General features: G+C 40.3%; 1 protein-coding gene across 2 annotated transcripts in view; it reads left to right on the forward strand.

Annotated features, from left to right (window-relative positions):
• The first annotated feature begins 5,839 nt into the window (after positions 1-5,839).
• Positions 5,840-17,567, forward strand: part of TH1 (negative elongation factor complex member TH1) — a 142,283-nt gene continuing 130,555 nt past the window's right edge. Inside the window, exons 1-2 of one of the 2 annotated variants that reach the window (XM_067147054.2) lie at positions 5,840-6,383; positions 11,653-11,752. The gene's annotated coding sequence lies outside the window, so the exon portion shown is untranslated. The remainder of the gene's footprint in view (positions 6,384-11,652; positions 11,753-17,567) is intronic. The other variant, XM_067147053.2, reaches the window with a different exon arrangement.

Genomic DNA, 17,567 nt, shown 5'->3' on the forward strand with positions numbered 1-17,567 from the left:
GAAGAGTATTGAGTACAGTTGCTTTCAATAAGAAAAAGAGCCTCGGAAAGAATATATTATTGTATTCTAGAAAGAAAAAAATTCTTCTCTTGTTAATTTAAAATTTAGTGCTTGACAATAATGTATTTTAGTGTACCATTTGCCGCCGAGGTAGACACCTCATTTGCAAATAAAGAGATTTTGATTTGATTTAAACCAAGGAAGAGGCGGGCGGGTGGGGGGGGGGGGGGGAGAAATGGTATTAGCAATGAATTTTAGAAAGAAATAAGTAAATACAGTCAGATGGTGGAGGGAATTGTAAAATTATTTAACAGGATTTTTAATGGCGGTAAAGTACCAAAAGTATGGGAATATGGGATTATTTACCCAATGTATAAAAAGAAAGGGAATAAAATCCTCTTGAATAACTACCGAGGGATAACTCTGAGCAAGATTTACACAGGTGTCCTGGCAAATAGGTTAAGAGATTGGTCTGAAGAGAATGCTATATTATCCATATTTCAAGGAGGTTTCAGGAAAGAGAGGCAAACGATAGATAACATCATGACTGTGAAGATGATAATAGATAAATACATGGGTAGGGAAAGAGGTAGCATTTTTCTAGCAGCGATTGACTTTGAAAAAGCTTTTGACACCGTGAGTAGGAGAGCACTAACAGAAAAATTAGGGAGGTTGGGAGTTTCTAGAAAGATGATTCGGGCCATTGAGGCGTTATATCAGAGCGTATGTAGCAGTGTCAAATTGGAGGGAAATTTAATTAGCAGGCTGATAGAGTGCAAGGTTGGTCTAAAACAAGGCTGCAAATTATCTCCTATATTATACTTATTATTTTTAAATGATATACTGGATGGGCACGAAGGAACAAATTAGGCTGCACCGGCAGTGAACAATTTAGAGGTTCCAGGTTTAATATTTGTGGATGATATATTGTTAATGACTCTAACAAGGGGGGTTGGGGGGATTGCAGAGAAGTATGAATAAATTAGCAGAATATGCAAAGAAGTGGTCATTAAAAATCAATTTAACAAATCAAAGGTATTGATTATACATAAGAGGAGGAGGACGAAACATGGAATGAAATGGATGATACAGGGGGAAAGAATTGAGGACGTTGAGAGATTAGAATACCTAGGAGTGCTGCTAAATACCAGAGGAGGATGGGATGATCACATCAAGAGGGGTAAATTGAGAGGGATTGCAGCTCTCGCAGCAGTAAAATTCTAGTGCCTAAATACCCAGGGATAAACTATAAGATACTGAGATTAGTGTTAAAGACATTAGTACTAAGTAGAGCTCTATATGGGGTAGAATTATGGGGATTGGAAAAGAAAAGAGTCAGTTTGAACCAAATCATACACAAATTTAGCAAGATAGTTATGAGACTACCACAATGTTCAGCTAATGTGGGGGCATTAATAATATGCGGAGAGTATTTGGAGGTGGAATGCGTCAAAAGAGTAGTGAATTGTTGGATGAGGTGAGGGAGGTATTTTGTTACAGGAAGCATTCAAGCAAGAATTAAAAGGTTTGTATGATAATAGCTGGCTGGCAGAAATTAAAACCTACGTTGAGAATCTGTGTATGGGATATATTTGGAGAGAGATATGGAAGGGAAAAGACAGTAGAAGCCAGAGGGCTATGATGGAGAGAATTAAGGATATACAAATGCAGAAATGGTTGGAAGAATGTAGGGATAGACCTTCGCTCAGCTTATTCTATAAGGTACTCCAAATCTCTAAGTTAAACATAAGATTCTGGGATAGAAGTTTGAAAGGTGGCTTATTATGGTGGCTGATGGAATTGTACAGAAACAAAGGATGGACGGGGAGCAAAGAGAGCTCTCAATGTATCCTATGTGAGGAAAAGACTGATGACTTGCACTTACTGTACTAGGCTGTTGTAAAGAAACACAGAAGTTGAGGGCATTGTTTCTGAGCCCGAAACAACAGGAGCTTTGCAAGCAAAAGGATGAACGAAAAATTTTAGTGTTGATAGTGAGCCAATGGAACAGTGAAGGTATTTTGAATAAGTTTTTATGTGCAGTTAAAAAACTATGTTTATGAAAAGTGAAAGATATGGTATGCTAATGTAGATGGTCAGGGATAGCAAGAAGTAATTACATAAAGGCATAGGTGGTCTGGTATGTAAACAGAAAAGTGGCCAGCATAAGTAGGTCAGTAGTCAATTGGCACTCAGCGATTTAGCAATGTTTTGATGTCAGCGTGGAGTGGCAATCTATTGCCAGACATGCTGATGGGGTCAGATGAATGTGTAGAAGGAGGCCAACTCAAGGTTGTTTAATCTTTTCCTCTCCATATTATGGACCCTCATCAGGATTCGTAACAATTCTTATCACCAGGCCCCATCCAGTGGTTAGCACTACTGGTAGGAGCAATTATTCCGATTATTCTAATATCCCTTTAATGTCGTGAGTAGCCTCGCTATTCCCAGCAAGCGTCCAACATCTGGTAACCACTGGACTACAACGCACAGTGATCATTGCGTGGATGGCCCACTATCCCTATTACGGTTTATTCTTTTGTTAATAGCCAGTCTCCATCCAGCAGTTATCACTGCAGGAGGAGCTATTATCTATATTATTATCTATAGTAAACACCGGGCTCCATCGGGCAGTGATCACTGCAAGGAGGGCCACTATACCTATCACAGCATGTTTATTACTTATAATTGTATATTACATTGATTTTTCAATACTAACAGCACAGGATCTAAGTTGGAGGTGAACTAAATAAATTATAAATGGGGGTACAGTTTTATGTCTCCTATAGGAGACGCCAGGACTGAGGAGGTTTTAAGGTTGGGATAAAAGCTTTTAAGTTCTTTCCTTTCAAAATATTGTGAGTGAGAAAAGTGTTAGCTGCCTGAGTATTTACAAATGTTTGTCTTCCTTTGGGTTGAATGTTGCTTATTCCTATGACTTGTTTTTCATAGAATAAGTGTCCCATGGCCATAGGATGTATGTTTCCAAGATTTCTATCCAAGATATTTATATTGTGTGGAGAACTTGACCTCTTGATCTGCATTTACTGTCTGAACATGAAATTTTTGTCTATTGGATGTATTGTTCCTTTTTACGTATTGTTGCTTGCTCACAGCATTATAGTTAACAATGGTATCCATCATGGGCGCCCGCAGGATCTTTTACAATTTTCTTGAATATAAAAACCAATATAACGTCAGTAACATGAAATTGTTTACAGAAATTTCCAGTTATAACAGATGCTAGATGACTCTCGGTAAATTAAGTTTATGAAATAATCTGATATGATATTAAACAATTGAATATCAACCTTTTTAGAATTCCAGGGGGGGGGGAGGGAAGCGCCCCCCCCCCCCCCCGTTGCGGGCGCCCATGGTATCCATTGTTGTACTGACTAATTCCATAACATTTGCATCCTCCAAAAACACTCTTTCCTCTGGGAAGCGAGCATTATACAGAACATTATTATTTTTTTGTTACAGTTATATTTTTCAAGTATTCTGCTTTGCCAAAGGTTTCTTCCAGTTTCATCCCCAGGAAAAGGGAATGCGGGCATGTATTTTAATTTATCATGAATATTTTTGCAGTCGAGAACATAACTACTGTTAGGCCAGCCGCAAAATGAGACGCAGGTCCGTGAGGTGATGCAGGGTGTCTCACGTCGAATTCTTCACAGCAGAGTGAGTCATGGCGACAATCGTCGCAAGTTGGATCACAGTTTCAGTACGCAGTTCACCACGGAACTTCAGCTCTGGCTCACTACAACTCACTTTTTGTATATGGAAATAAGTTGTTTTCAATTTGTATATGTCAGTTTAGCCATTAAAATAATTTGTATTTGTCACACGAGTTTACTGTTGGAATTTCAGAACTTTTTTTTGCTAGTGGCTTTACGTCGCACCGACACTGATAGGTCTTATGGCGACCATAGGATAGGAAAGGGCTAGGAGTTGGGAGGAAGCGGCCGTGACCTTAATTAAGGTGTACCTCAGCATTTGCCTGGTGTGAAAATGGGAAACCACGGAAAACCATCTTCAAGGCTGCCGACAGTGGGATTCGAACCCACTATCTCCCGGATGTAAGCTCACAGCTGTGCGCTCCTAACCGCACGGCCAACTCGCCCGGTACAATTATTTTTGCATTCATCAATAGATAAAACATTTAACTTCAATAAATTGATATTTTGTTGCTTTATATTGTACATTATTTCTTCCTCAAAACACAGTATATAGTTTATGGTGGTTTAGACAAAAAACTTTTAATATGATTTTTCAAAAAGAATTCCTGAGTTAGTAAAATGGTTTAGCAACGGGAGTTTTAATAACCACATGAAAGGTTAACAAAGAGACCCCCTGTGGGTGGGGTCGGTAGAATAACACCCACGGTATTTTCTACCTGTCGTTAGAGGCGACTAAAGAGGGCCCCAGGGTCTATGAACTTGGGAGCATGGGTTGTCGACCATGGGGCCCTTAGCTGAGTCCTGGCATTGCTTCCACTTACTTGTGTCGGGCTCCTCACTTTTATCTATTCTATCTGACCTCCCTTGGTCAACTCTTGTTCTTTACCGACCCTGACGGTATTATAGCACTCGAGGCCTAGGGAGTCTTTCATTTTCACGCCCTTCGTGGCCCTTATCCTCCTTTGGCCAATATCTTCATTCTTCGAAGTGTTGGATCTCTTCCATTTTTTCTGATTAGTGTTATATAGAGCATGGCTGCCTGCCTTCAGCTTCGTTTTCAAGTAATCTTCGTGCCTTGTGTCATACAGAACTTCGCGAACATGCACGGCTTCAATGAGTTTTTATTCAATTTCGAACTACAAAACACAACATGAACAACCAAAATCACCGTGAGTCTTGCAGGAAACTGCGGAAGAGAGACTGCGGTCCGCAGGGTCACCACGGGCAGGAACTGCGTCACGTCACCCTGCGCCGTAACATGCGCGGGTCTAGTCAGTTCTGCGGTTCGCAGAAACACACCGTGAATCACCCTGCGTCACCTCACGGACCTGCGTCTCATTTTGCGGCCGGCCTTAGGCTTTATATTGATTATTTCTTCCTCAAAACACAATATATAGTTTATGGTGGTTTTACTTAGGCTGGCCTCAAAATGAGACGCAGGTCCGTGAGGTGACGCAGGGTGACTCACAGTGACTCACAGTGAGTTTCTGCGAACCACAGAACTAACTGGACCCGCGCATGTTAGGCCGGCCTCAAAATGAGACGCAGGTCCGTGAGGTGACGCAGGGTGACTCACAGTGAGTTTCTGCGAACCACAGAACTAACTGGACCCGCGCATGTTATGGCGGCGCAGTGTGATGTGACGTAGTTGCTGCCCGTGGTGACCCTGCGGACCGCAGTTTCCTGCAAGACTCACGGTGATTTTGGCTGTTCATATTGTGTCTTGTAGTTCGAAATGGAAGAAAAACTCATTGAAGCCGTGCGTGTTCGCGAAGTTCTGTATGATACAAGCCACGAAGCCATTGTTGTAGGTGCTGAAGCGAAGGCGATGTGGGAGAAACTGAGACATTCGCTGCGAGATGCTCTCAGAAGACAGCAAAAATACATGAAAAGTGGAGTACCGGCTGAATCTGTAACATACCATTTCGAACACAAACTCGGTATCGGAATCCGATTCTGAACTCAAATCTATTAACATAGTAGCAGTATTCGCCATCTCTGCCAGAGCTGAAGTTCCGTGGTAAACTGCAAGGTTCTTAAACACTAAACTGCGTACTGAAACTGCGATCCAACTTGCGACTATTGTCGCCGTGACTCACTCTGCCGTGAAGAATGCGACGGAATCACCCTGCGTCACATCACGGAGTTGCGTCTCATTTTGCGGCCGACCTTACGGATATTCGCTCGAAGAGGAAAATATCAGGGTTCAAGCTCCAAAACGAACTATACCTCTTTTAAGAATCGTAAGGGACGGGTTCAATTAGGTAAAATCACGACTAACCCTCCGCCTCCTTCATTCGGATCTTTTATACTCCCAACAACATTCCGTGAAAGTTTCCATGATCATCCCTGGCAGCCTGGTGAAAGATCACGGATCTTAGTGACCGAGTACGCCTTATAGATTTTTTTACATGTTGGTATTAAATCACATTACGTTTTGTCTTTGTTTCTTGTACAGTCTTTGGTTGCAGGCGGCAGCCTAAATCTTGTTTATGGCGTAAAATAACCTCTGGGACTTAACTTACTCTCCGTGCTATTCACAACTGGAATTTGATATGTAGGCAAAATTGCGTTTTCACCGAGGTTCTGTAATATAGTGTGATGGTCTTTAAATTATCATTTAAGTGTATTTCAACGGGGAATGTGTTTCACATTATTTGTGGTTAGGTGTTGGTGCTATTTCGTTTGTTAAATAATCCTAAGGTAAGTATTTTTGTAAAATACAACTTATTTTTAACCCTTAATTACTCGCGTCGGGTCACAGAGACCCGAGTGAAATTTATTTTTATCAATTTTCTTCGATAAATAGTAATACAAGTTATCGCCAACACTATGTAATTTCGTCTGCTGTTGAGTTATTTACCATATTGCAGTAGTGGTCAATGTTGACAATAATTTCTTGCGCATGTGCTATTGACATGAGATTTGACCTGACGCGAGTGTGTGCTCTGTTAGAAGATATACGTAGAAATGACTAGAATATTAGTGAGCGGCTAAACAAATTTCATATGTTATATGTAAGTGTTATGTTATAGTGCGGCTCTATGGTTTAATTGATTAACATGCTGGCCTTTAGTTCAAGAGTTCCTGGGCTCGATTCCCGGCTGGGTCGGAGATGACTTTCATTGGTTATTTCGGCTACGGTACACAAGCCGGCTATCGCCAGTTCACTCGTAGGCGTCGTCATATATATTGCCTCACTCTTACAGGTGGCAGGTCGCCCATGGGAGTCAACACAAAATATCTGAAGCAGGCCTCTCTGGAGGCCACACACCATTATAATATATAACATTGTGTAATAGTCTGTAGAGTGGTGAGTAGTGTGAGTGTGTGTGTGTGCATGCGTGTGTGACACAAACATCTAGTCCCCGATCCAGAGAATCAGCCATATGAAGTTGACATCCTCTACCCGGCCAAGAAATGAATCCAGGGACATTTGAACTGAAGGCCATGGCAGCTGTCATTAAGCCAAGGATCAGGACTTCATATTATGATAAGAATTAATAATTTCCCTCGTATTAAACTTATATATTTTCATTTACAATTGCAGGTCAAAAAGACCCTTCACGAATGTTTACTGTAGGCCTCTCTGTCACATGCAAACTTAAGGGTTAATTTGATTACAGGTGATACATTTTCATTTACAATTGCGGGTCAAAAAGACCCTTCACGAATGTTTACTGTAGGCCTCTCTGTCACATGCGAACTTAAGGGTTAATATGATTAAAGGTGAATTGCTGTATTTGAGTACAAACCTAGTTATAAGTATTCCAGCATGTAACACAGTTGTAGAATAAAGAGGATTTTTAATAATTTCTCCCAAAAATTAGCATTAAATCGCTCGGTAGCGATTATTTGTTTTTGGATCCCAACCGGCTGTATGGTTCAAGGTTTCTGGAATTACTCCTCATACAATCGGAGGATGCTTAAATTGCTTGTAGATCTATGAGTACGTAAATTATAAGTATTATCTGCGCACTTTTTAGTGATAGATTTACACCCTAGTGCTGAAGCGGTCGACTTTGGTTATCTTCGAGATTCGTATTGGCAACCTTTGAAACACAAACTAAGAATCGCTTATCATCGCTGTGCGCCATCTGGCGTACACTTTAAGTACTCGTACTGTTGTTGTTTACACAGCAAAGCCAAACTATAGAATTCATGCTAGGAACACGTTTCGCAACGGGAAATGTTATATAGTATTAAATATTGTGTGTGTGACACAATTGTTTGTTTAAAATAATAAAGGTTTATAAAATTCATATTGATCGATCATATTATCGATTCAATTCAGATTTCATTTCCATTCAGTTGGCAGTAATAACGGAACCCTTCTTACTTCTCCAACGAGTACAAAAATCTATCACTAAAAAGTGCGCGGATAATATACAACCCGATTCACGATGATAATTTGCTATTCAAGTAGTGATTAAATTTGGTTTTAATTATAATAATGTTATTGGTTTTTACGTTCCATACGGTTTTTGGAGATGCCGATGTGCTGGAATATTGTCACGCAGGAGTTTTTTTACGTCCTGCCGTGGTTTCCCATTCTCTCACCAGGCAAATGCTGAGGCTGTACCTTAATTAAGGCCACGGCCGCTTGCTTCTCACACCTAGCCCTTTTCTATCCCTTCGTCGCCATAAGACCTTTGTCAGTGCGAAGTAAAAAATTAAAAAACTACCGACAAGGGGCTGACGTATTTGAGCACCTTAAGTACCACCGGACTGAACCAGGATCGTACGTGCCAACTTCAACTCAGAAAGGCAGTGCATTAATCATCTGCTTTATTCAGCCTGGCTATAAATTGGATTTATTTTGTTGAATTGTTTTTTTGGTGTATTTTATGTCTGCTATAAATTGACTGGCAGAATGGAGCTGGGGAGATATTTTCATTTTTTTTCCCTTTACCTTCCTAAGTTAAATATTACTATTTTTTTTTAAATTCATAACTTTTTCTTCCACATGTTGTATTGTCATAATTTTGATCAGTATAATCTGCGACAATTTTTTATAACTATACTGTAACTTGTTATATTATACTTCTATGAAAATTAATTCAGCAGATGTTCTTAACCTCAAGAGCAGGTGCACGGTTTTTCATAGCACGGTCAGGCGTGCAGCGTATTTCGTACACACCTAAGGAATAACTATTTCTGTGCTACCAAAGTAAATATTTACAAGCTGAATTTAGGTTAAATTAACCATTAACCAATAATAAAAACAAACCTCCATTATATCATTCTGTTGCTGCCGCTGCAGGCTGTTCTTTCATGCATTGCAATGTGAGCTCTTCCGACAAGTTAAGTGTTAATAAGGGGAAACTCTATGTCTTTCAAGAAAATCCTCTTCTTCTTTCTTTGATTTACACACTGATTCTTCCTGTATATGTTCGAGCATAGAATACAACCTGTGGCCATCTGTGTCACACAGAAGACAGATTACTCGCCTCCCGCTGTGTCGATTCCTTCAGGCTCCCCGTTGTGTACCCTGGGTAATATGGCATAGCCGTGTCTGAATAGTCTGTACATCAGGCTGCTGGACCAAAAGCAGTTTAGAAGGAAGAATACTAAAAAATTGAATGTAAACAGACTTGGATATTGTACAAGAATTAAAAAATAAACCATTACAGTAATTCAAAAAATGCCACATTTGCCTTTTTACGTTATTGGAGATTCCTGCATCCCTATCCTATGTGGTCACTTTAAAATTTCCTTTCAAATGAATTTAGTACATTTTCTGTGTTGGAGCTTTTTTGAGAGAAAAAAATTGTTGCCATGACTTCTCAATCAACCCTCATAAATGAAAGATCAAGATGGGTCAATATTTGTACATTTCATGAATTAAGAGATGGAATGAAATTTTGTTGTGTCATTGAGAGTGTTGCGTTAGAGTTTGTTTAGGAGCCAACTGGAGTTTGCGCTGGGAATGTTCCCACCTTTTGGCAAATATGACAGTGCTCCATGTCATACAATGCCTGGGTGGAGGATGGGAGGCAGTATGTGACGTCATTGTTGTTATTGCACCAATAATTCCACAAACTTTCTAGCACATTTCGGATACCATTCGCTGGGAGATTTTTTCATTGTATTCCATAGGCAAGGTGCGGCACATAAACCAAGGATCACTAAACTGAATCCTCACTGCGGAGTACAGTGGTTGCCTGCGGACTCGAGAACAATGGCTTAATTTGTACGAGAGATGATTTGCACACTGTTTCTTCCTCTATATGTCCGAGCATAGAATATAACCTGTCTTTGTCACACGAAAGACAGAATACTCGCCTCCCGCTGTGTCGATTCCTTCAGGCTCCCCATGGTGTACCTTGGGCAGTATGGCATAGCATTAAGTGAAGAATCATGCTACACGTTGTGGCAATCTGATTGATGTGTATTGACCTGGTAACATAACTTAACAGAGTGCATTATTTCCTCTGTGAAATTTGTCAGAGGAGACATTAATGTGCTAGTTTGTCTGGGTCCACTGGTTTAGTTCCTTAAACCAAGAGTCCCAAAGTGTATCGGGCAATACTGGACAGTTCTGTTCTGCTCACCTTGTGGCAGCAATTTGAAAACTGAGCGAGTTTGGGTCTCGTAGCTGTGAGCTTGCATTCAAAAAATGGTGGGTTTCAACGCTACTGTCGGCGGCCCCGAAGATGGTTTTCCATGGTTTCCCACTTTCACTGCATTGTAATTAAGGTCATTGTTGCTTCCTAATCCTAGCCATTTCTTATCCCATTGTTGCCATAAGACATTTTGTGTCATTGTGACATAAAATAAATAGAAAATAAAAATATGGAACTGGCTTTTACATTTTCAATCTGATAGTGCATCTTAGAAGTGAAGCTTCCACGGTGTGAAGAATTATTTAATTTAATTTCTGGGTTGAACCGTGTTGTAGTTGTCTGCACATCACGTACAGTTTGCCGACGTTTCGAATACATTGCAGTATTCTTTGTCAAGGCGACTGAAATACCCCTACTCGATCTGAGGTAATCAGTCTCCCAGGCAGAAATTTCTGCCTGGGAGACTGATTACCTCGGCAAACTGTACGTGATGTGCTGACAACTACAACACGGTTCAACCCGGAAATTAAATTAAATGATAGTGCTTCTATTCATGAAATGGGATATTCGTAAACTATGGATAGCTGGTAGCCGAAGAGATGATACTTGGAATCCCACCACCTGCACAATATGCTAATCCTATTTCCAACAAGAGGATTTTAAAGCATAATATTTTTGTGATGACCAATTTTTGTGCGCTTGAGTGTACATAGCTCAGTGCATCGTTTTACCAAGGCTCTTCTGTTAGCCTGTTAGCTCACTTTTCTTCCCATATGATATTTAAACTATTCCTGAGCTTTCACTAAAATGATGACTCCTAAACCATACATGCAAATTACATATTGTAAAGTATTTTTGTCTTAAGATTATTGAGGTTAATAAATATTTTCTTTTTATAAGGATACATACAAATTGTTACTGAGGGCTAACTACCTTTTACTAAAAGGTGTGTACTGCTTTGGACTTTGTGGAGAGATTTTTAGACGTGACAATGCTTCCACTCACTTGGAGTCTACTGTTACTGGTTTATGCAGTGTAAGCCAAGAGAGTTCTTGGATGGTTGCTTTTTCTTTGACTTTCTGTACTAAAATCTTCATAGTTCAACTCCTTTTCATTGTAGATTATAACATTTTGTACACCTAAATCTTCCTGAAACTACTCAGGGATAAAAACCACATCAAAATCCATGTGGCAATTCTCGAGATTTGCCTGCACAAACACAGACACCTAATGAGGACTTTACTTTATAATGTGTATAGATTTTTGCAACGTAGATGTTTGAAAAGAACAAGATTTCATACATAATATCCTTATCTTTTGGTCGGCAGTGGTAATCTTTGTTGTAGATTTTACTGTCATTTTGCATACCACTAAATTGAATTGACTACTTTTAATATTTATTTTAGGCAGGTGGAGACACGTTCCTTGATAGTACAAGGAAGCTAAAGTTCAGTGGTTGTCTTGGGCCACCCTATACTATGTATGGTGTATCTGCACCCATTCCAGGCAAGTATTTGAGCACTTTTCTCTATCACAACCATGAAATAATTTCACTAATACTGTTCTGAATGTAAGAGTAGGTCTTAAGGTCTTATGGCGATGATTGGATAGGAAAGACCTAGGAGGTGGAAGGAAGCGGCTGTGGCCTTAATTAAAGTACAGCCCCAACATTTGCCTGGTATGAAAATGGGAAACCATGGAAAAACTTCTTCAGGGCTGCCAACAGGGGGATTCAAACCCACTATCTCCCGGATGCAAGCTCATTGCCGCGTGTGTCTAACCGCACGGCCAACTCGCCCGGTAGACTATTTTAGTAACTTGCTTAGTTGATTAAGAAAATGCCTTCAAAACCCAGGACTAGTTCAGTATGATGGTAGTGATAAGTTTCACAATCAATATTTCATTTATATTAAAGTATTTTCAAACATTTTTCAGTACCGGTTTCGACCTTTATAATAGGCCATCTTCAGCTGCTGAAGAACCTTTATCTTTTTTTTTTTAAATAACATACAATGTTAAACACTGCCTATTCTAAGTTTAGGACGACTTATTTCTAAGTTTAAATGATACATTGTTGTGATAAAACATGCGTCAATGAGAATATTGTAAAAGTCTAGAATTATCTAATACTGTAGTTCGTTATGAAGTGTCACTGGTCTTGATGTTCCTTTAACACACTCTTTTGATTCCTATATTACAATGTTAGACACTATGTATTCTAAGTTTAAGATGGCTTATTCTTAATTTAAATAGTACAATTTTGTGATAAAACTTGCATCAGTAGGAAGTCTAAAATTTTCTAAAAGTTTGTTTATGAAGTATCACTGGTCTCGATGTTTTATTGATGCACATTTATGATTTCTGTATTATTTTAGAAAATCCGGTGGTATTTGAAGGTGCTCAAATACGTCAGCCTCGTGTCGGTAGATTTACTGGCACGTAAAAGAACTCCTGCGGGACTAAATTCCAGCACCTCAGCGTCTCCAAAAAGCGTAAAAGTAGTTAGTTGGGCGTAAAGCAAATAACTTTATTATTATTTTGAAGTTGTATATCTCGATTTTACATCCGATTTTTTTTTTTGTAGTTATTGTGTAATATCCATGTATTCCCCTGCCCCTCCTCTTAAGTTTTGCCTGTAAGTTTTAAGAGAAAAGGGAGGAAATTATGCGAGTAAATACAGTAAACTCACGTGTTTCTAAAAATTGAACATTTTGTGGATGTTGAGATTTGCAAAAACAGTTCTCAGTTTAGTCCAAGTAGGAAACCATCATAATATGGTAATGGAATAACACTTGGAATTTTTTGGAGAAATGCAAATTTTATGTACTAAAATAGTACTTGGTGGACAAGATATCTTGATGAATTCTTGAGGCATCTCTTCTTACATCTTATTATACCCTTATTTAAACAGAAACCATAATTTTAACCAAGAAAACAACACTTAAAACATGGGTGAATAGAAGTCTCTCAAACTGTTCCTTTGGTGGCCTTCGAATTACCTTCCTGCTACGCCACTTTAATGCACCCTTGGCCACTAATGAAGTGCACAACCACTTGAAAATGGTTCCGTACACTCAATAACAGGTACTGCCACCGTTTGAAGCAATAACTGCTCGCATCCTATTCAGCATGTACTGGTTACAATTAGGTGGCGAGATCACTTTGTGGTATAGCATCCCATTCATGAAGAAATGCCTCAGCTTGGCAATGAACTCATCGACCAAGCTGGTCAAATGTATGCTTGATATGGTTTCGGTCAGGGCCATCAAGGGTTATAAATTTCATTTTTGATTGATCTGTATTGAACTGAGATTCACTATCACTATCACTATCAGCCATATTCAATCGTTTTTACGATGTGGCCTCTTTAAGTCCAAAGCAAGGTAGGTTTTCATGAGGTCTCTCCATCTGGGACGGTCTTGAGCGATGTTCTGCCAATTGATCCCAGTAATCTTCCGGATGTCTTTATCCCATCTGTCCGGTGGTCTTCCCCTTGGTCTGAGATGATCTTTCGGACACCACTCAAGCACAAGCTTTGTCTACCTACCATCAGTTCTCCGAGCAACATGGCCAAGTAGGGTCGAAACTAGTTCCAAGTGACTTAATGTAATTTAAATATATGCATTGCAAAAAAGAATGTATTGAATAGGTGGAAATTTTTTTATAAAAATAAATTATATGTTCGGTCAGGACTTTGTGCTGGCCAATCCAAAGTGACTATTCTTGTCTTCTGTAAGAATCTTGACATGCACTGGATAGGGTAAAGATGGGAGTACATATTGTACCATAATATATCCTGTTTCATCACAGTAAGCTTTTCCAGAAATATTATGTTGCACCAGAGATCTCGTACAAAAGTAACTGTCTCAGTGAAATGGCGTATGGCTTTTAGTGCCGGGAGTGTCCGAGGACATGTTCGGCTCGCCAGGTGCAGGTCTTTTGATTTGACTCCCGTAGGCGACCTGCGTGTCGTGATGAGGATGAAATGATGATGAAGATGACACACACACCCCCAGCCCTCGTGTAAGAGAAATTAACCAATTAAGGTTAAAATTCCCGACCCTGTCAGGAATTGAACCGAGGACTCCTGTGACCAAAGGCCAGCACGCTAACCATTTAGACATGGAGCCGGACAACTGTCTCAGTGAAACCAAGGGAAGGGAGTTTCTGCTTAGCTAATCGATATAAGACTCCATAAGGAACCACTCGTGCATAGGTGCAAGTGATAATTTTGTAACAGTTTAGAGGTAGTACTGACATTCCTACTGTGTTACTTGTTACATATATTCTCTAGTTATTTGAAGTGCTTTGTATTAGGCACACCGGGTGAGTTGGCCGTGCAGTTAGGGGCGCGCAGCTGTGAGCTTACATTCGGGAGATAGTGGGTTCGAACCCCACCGTCAGCAGACCTGAAAATGGTTTGCCGTGGTTTCCAATTTTTAAACTAGGCAAATGCTGGAGCTGTACCTTAATTAAGGCCACGACCGCTTCCTTCCCACTCCTAGACCTCTCCTATCCCATCGTTGCTGTAAGACCTATCTTGAGTCGATGCAAAGTAAAACAGATTATTAAAAAAATTGTATTAGGTGTATTGATAGTAATATATAGAGTAGCGTGAATATGGTCTGCATGGTCTTTCCTCTTTACATTTCATGTTTCATGCCGCATTGTGGACAGTGAGCAAGAGACAGAAAGCGAGTCCTCTGTGGCCTTTATCAATGTAACAGAGCATGTAACTAAAAAATGCCTGATATGAATTGTGTGGACAAAAACTCGGTTCCAGGGAAACAGTTTATAATTTGAAGAAACACATTGAAAGGATTTATCCAACAACAACATCAATAATGGAAGATACTGTAATTTTAAAAATCTATAAATTGTACCTGTGCATGTAATTTGTTCATGGTACTCCATGCAATCTCGTATACCTTCCTTCCTGTATCTTCGTCATCAACTGCAATGTGTGAGGCTGTGAAGCAACAGTATCAGTACAAAACAGTGTTCTCCCTGGAAATTTTCCTCAGCCGGGTGTCAGGAATGAGAAGCCGGGTGGGAAACAGGGCATAAAAAAATGGATATGATAACATTTCAGTTTATTGCCCTCGGGGCATTATTAATATCGGACAGGTAAACATTAACCACACAATTGAACTATTTTAGTCTTATCACGAACAAGACATAACAGAGTATTTTGCCACGCTAACCCAGATATTGCTTGCGCACGACACTATGTGGTAGTCAAGCTAAACAGTTAAACTCTAATGTACTTGATGCAATTATTCTGACAATATTGAAGATTTGTTATTTAAATAAACAGTTTTACAGTATTTACATTTAAATTTGGAACACCCAATGGCTCAAATATACACAGTTCAAAAAAATTAGGGGAACATGTTTTTAAACGTATGCCATGCTCCACAAAACAATACCTCACACCAAGGTTTATACCAACTAAGCATTTATTCTTTACCGTTGAAGTAGACAAAAGAATATTGATGGATTCATTTTCAGAATACAAACGGAAATGTCCAAATAGCGGCGAAAACAAAGTGATAACAGTCCTCCAGGGTGGATTTTTATCACAGTTGGAAAGCTTCAGAATGGTGTATGTCCTCCATGAGCATTTATCACAGCTTGGGACCTACGTGGCGTGCTCCATATAAGTCGACGGAGGTCACGTTGCAGTATCAGGTCTCATTCCTCAATAAGAACCTGTTCGAGGTCTTGGAGAGTCTGTAGTGGAACAGGACGCCCACGAACACTTCTGTCAAGGCTATCCCACACGTGCTCTATGCTGGCCGTTCCATCTCTTGAATGTCCAGTTCTCGCAAGGCAGGTCTGGTGATGCGCACTACATGAGCCCTGGCATTGTCGTGCATGAGTACGAATTCAGGGCCAACACCGTATGCAGCAACCAACACATGTTATAGCAGTATCTGCTCGATGTACTCCGCAGCGGTAAGATTACCACGGATGACGACAATATCCATACGAACATCAATACTGATGCTATAACCTTGTCCGAATCGGTCGCCTTCCTGGACAACATTTGGCATGTACTGCCCACCACGGTGTCTCCATATATGTTGACATCCATCATGCTGTGTGAGGGGAAATCTGGACTCATCTGTGAACAACACAGGTCTCCATTGGGTAAGTTGCTAGTTGACGTGGGTACGGGCAAACAGAAGGCGAGCTACGCGATGTTGCTGCGTTAAGAGGGGCACTCGAACAGGACGTCTGGGTCGTAAAGACATTTGTCTTAACCTGTTCCTTACTGTCTGGTCAGACACCGTGACTCCAGTGACCCTCCCGAGGTCTTGTTGCAGTTCTCTGGCAGTTGCTGAACGACGCCGCAACGCACAGATGGTCAGATATTGGTCATCCTGCGGGGCTGTCATGCGTCCATGACCTTATCCAATCCTCCTTGTGAACTGGCCTGTCTCAATGTATCGATTTCTCAAGCGTTGAATGACTGACGGAAAGACATTGAGATCCACAGCTACACATCGAAAAGTCCATCCTTCCTGGATGAAAGTGATGGCCCTTGTGACTTGAACCTCATTAAGATGTCTCAGGGGATGTGCTGGTGTACGTACAGCGTTCTTGAATGACCGCAGTAGTCTTTGTACCTCATGACGACACACGAACACACCGCTATTCACTTTGTTTTGAGGAGTCACCTGACAGTTGAATGCATGGCTACGCCTACAGATGGAGTATAACTTCGATTTGACATACTCTGAGTAGCTAAGGTCTCAAGGAATGCTGTACGACTATTGGAACCCCTTCTACCAAATTAACGTTCATGTACCAGATGTTACAAAACACGTTCCCGTAATTTTTTTGAACTGCGTGTATTAATATCATCTAGCACATATCTAAGTTATATTAGCCAGGCGTTCTGTAAAAACGGCAGGGCGATCCGCTCATTAAAAAGGTTCTAGGGAGAACACTGCAAAAGAAAATGAGTAATGTGCAGAAATAGAAACTGGTCAAGCTGGAAGTTGTTTACTTCCTATTTCCAACCTCTTTCTATAGCGGAAGACTGAAGATTTTGTAGCCTTTTGTACTGGATTTACCGAGTGAGTCGGCTATGAAGTTTGGGTTACATAGCTGTTAGTTTGCATACGGGAAATGGTGGGTTTGAACCTTACTGTCAGCAGCATTGAAGAAGGTTTTTCATGGTTTCCTACTTTCACACCAAGCATATTCTGGGATTGTTCCTTAATTTAGGGCACGAATGTTTCCTTCCTAGTCCTGTCCTATCCCATCATTGTCATAAAATCAGGCTGTTGTCGGTGCGACATAAAGAAAATAA

This window comes from Anabrus simplex, chromosome 5 (genome assembly GCF_040414725.1).
Source record: "Anabrus simplex isolate iqAnaSimp1 chromosome 5, ASM4041472v1, whole genome shotgun sequence".
NCBI classification, from domain to species: Eukaryota; Metazoa; Arthropoda; class Insecta; order Orthoptera; family Tettigoniidae; genus Anabrus; species Anabrus simplex.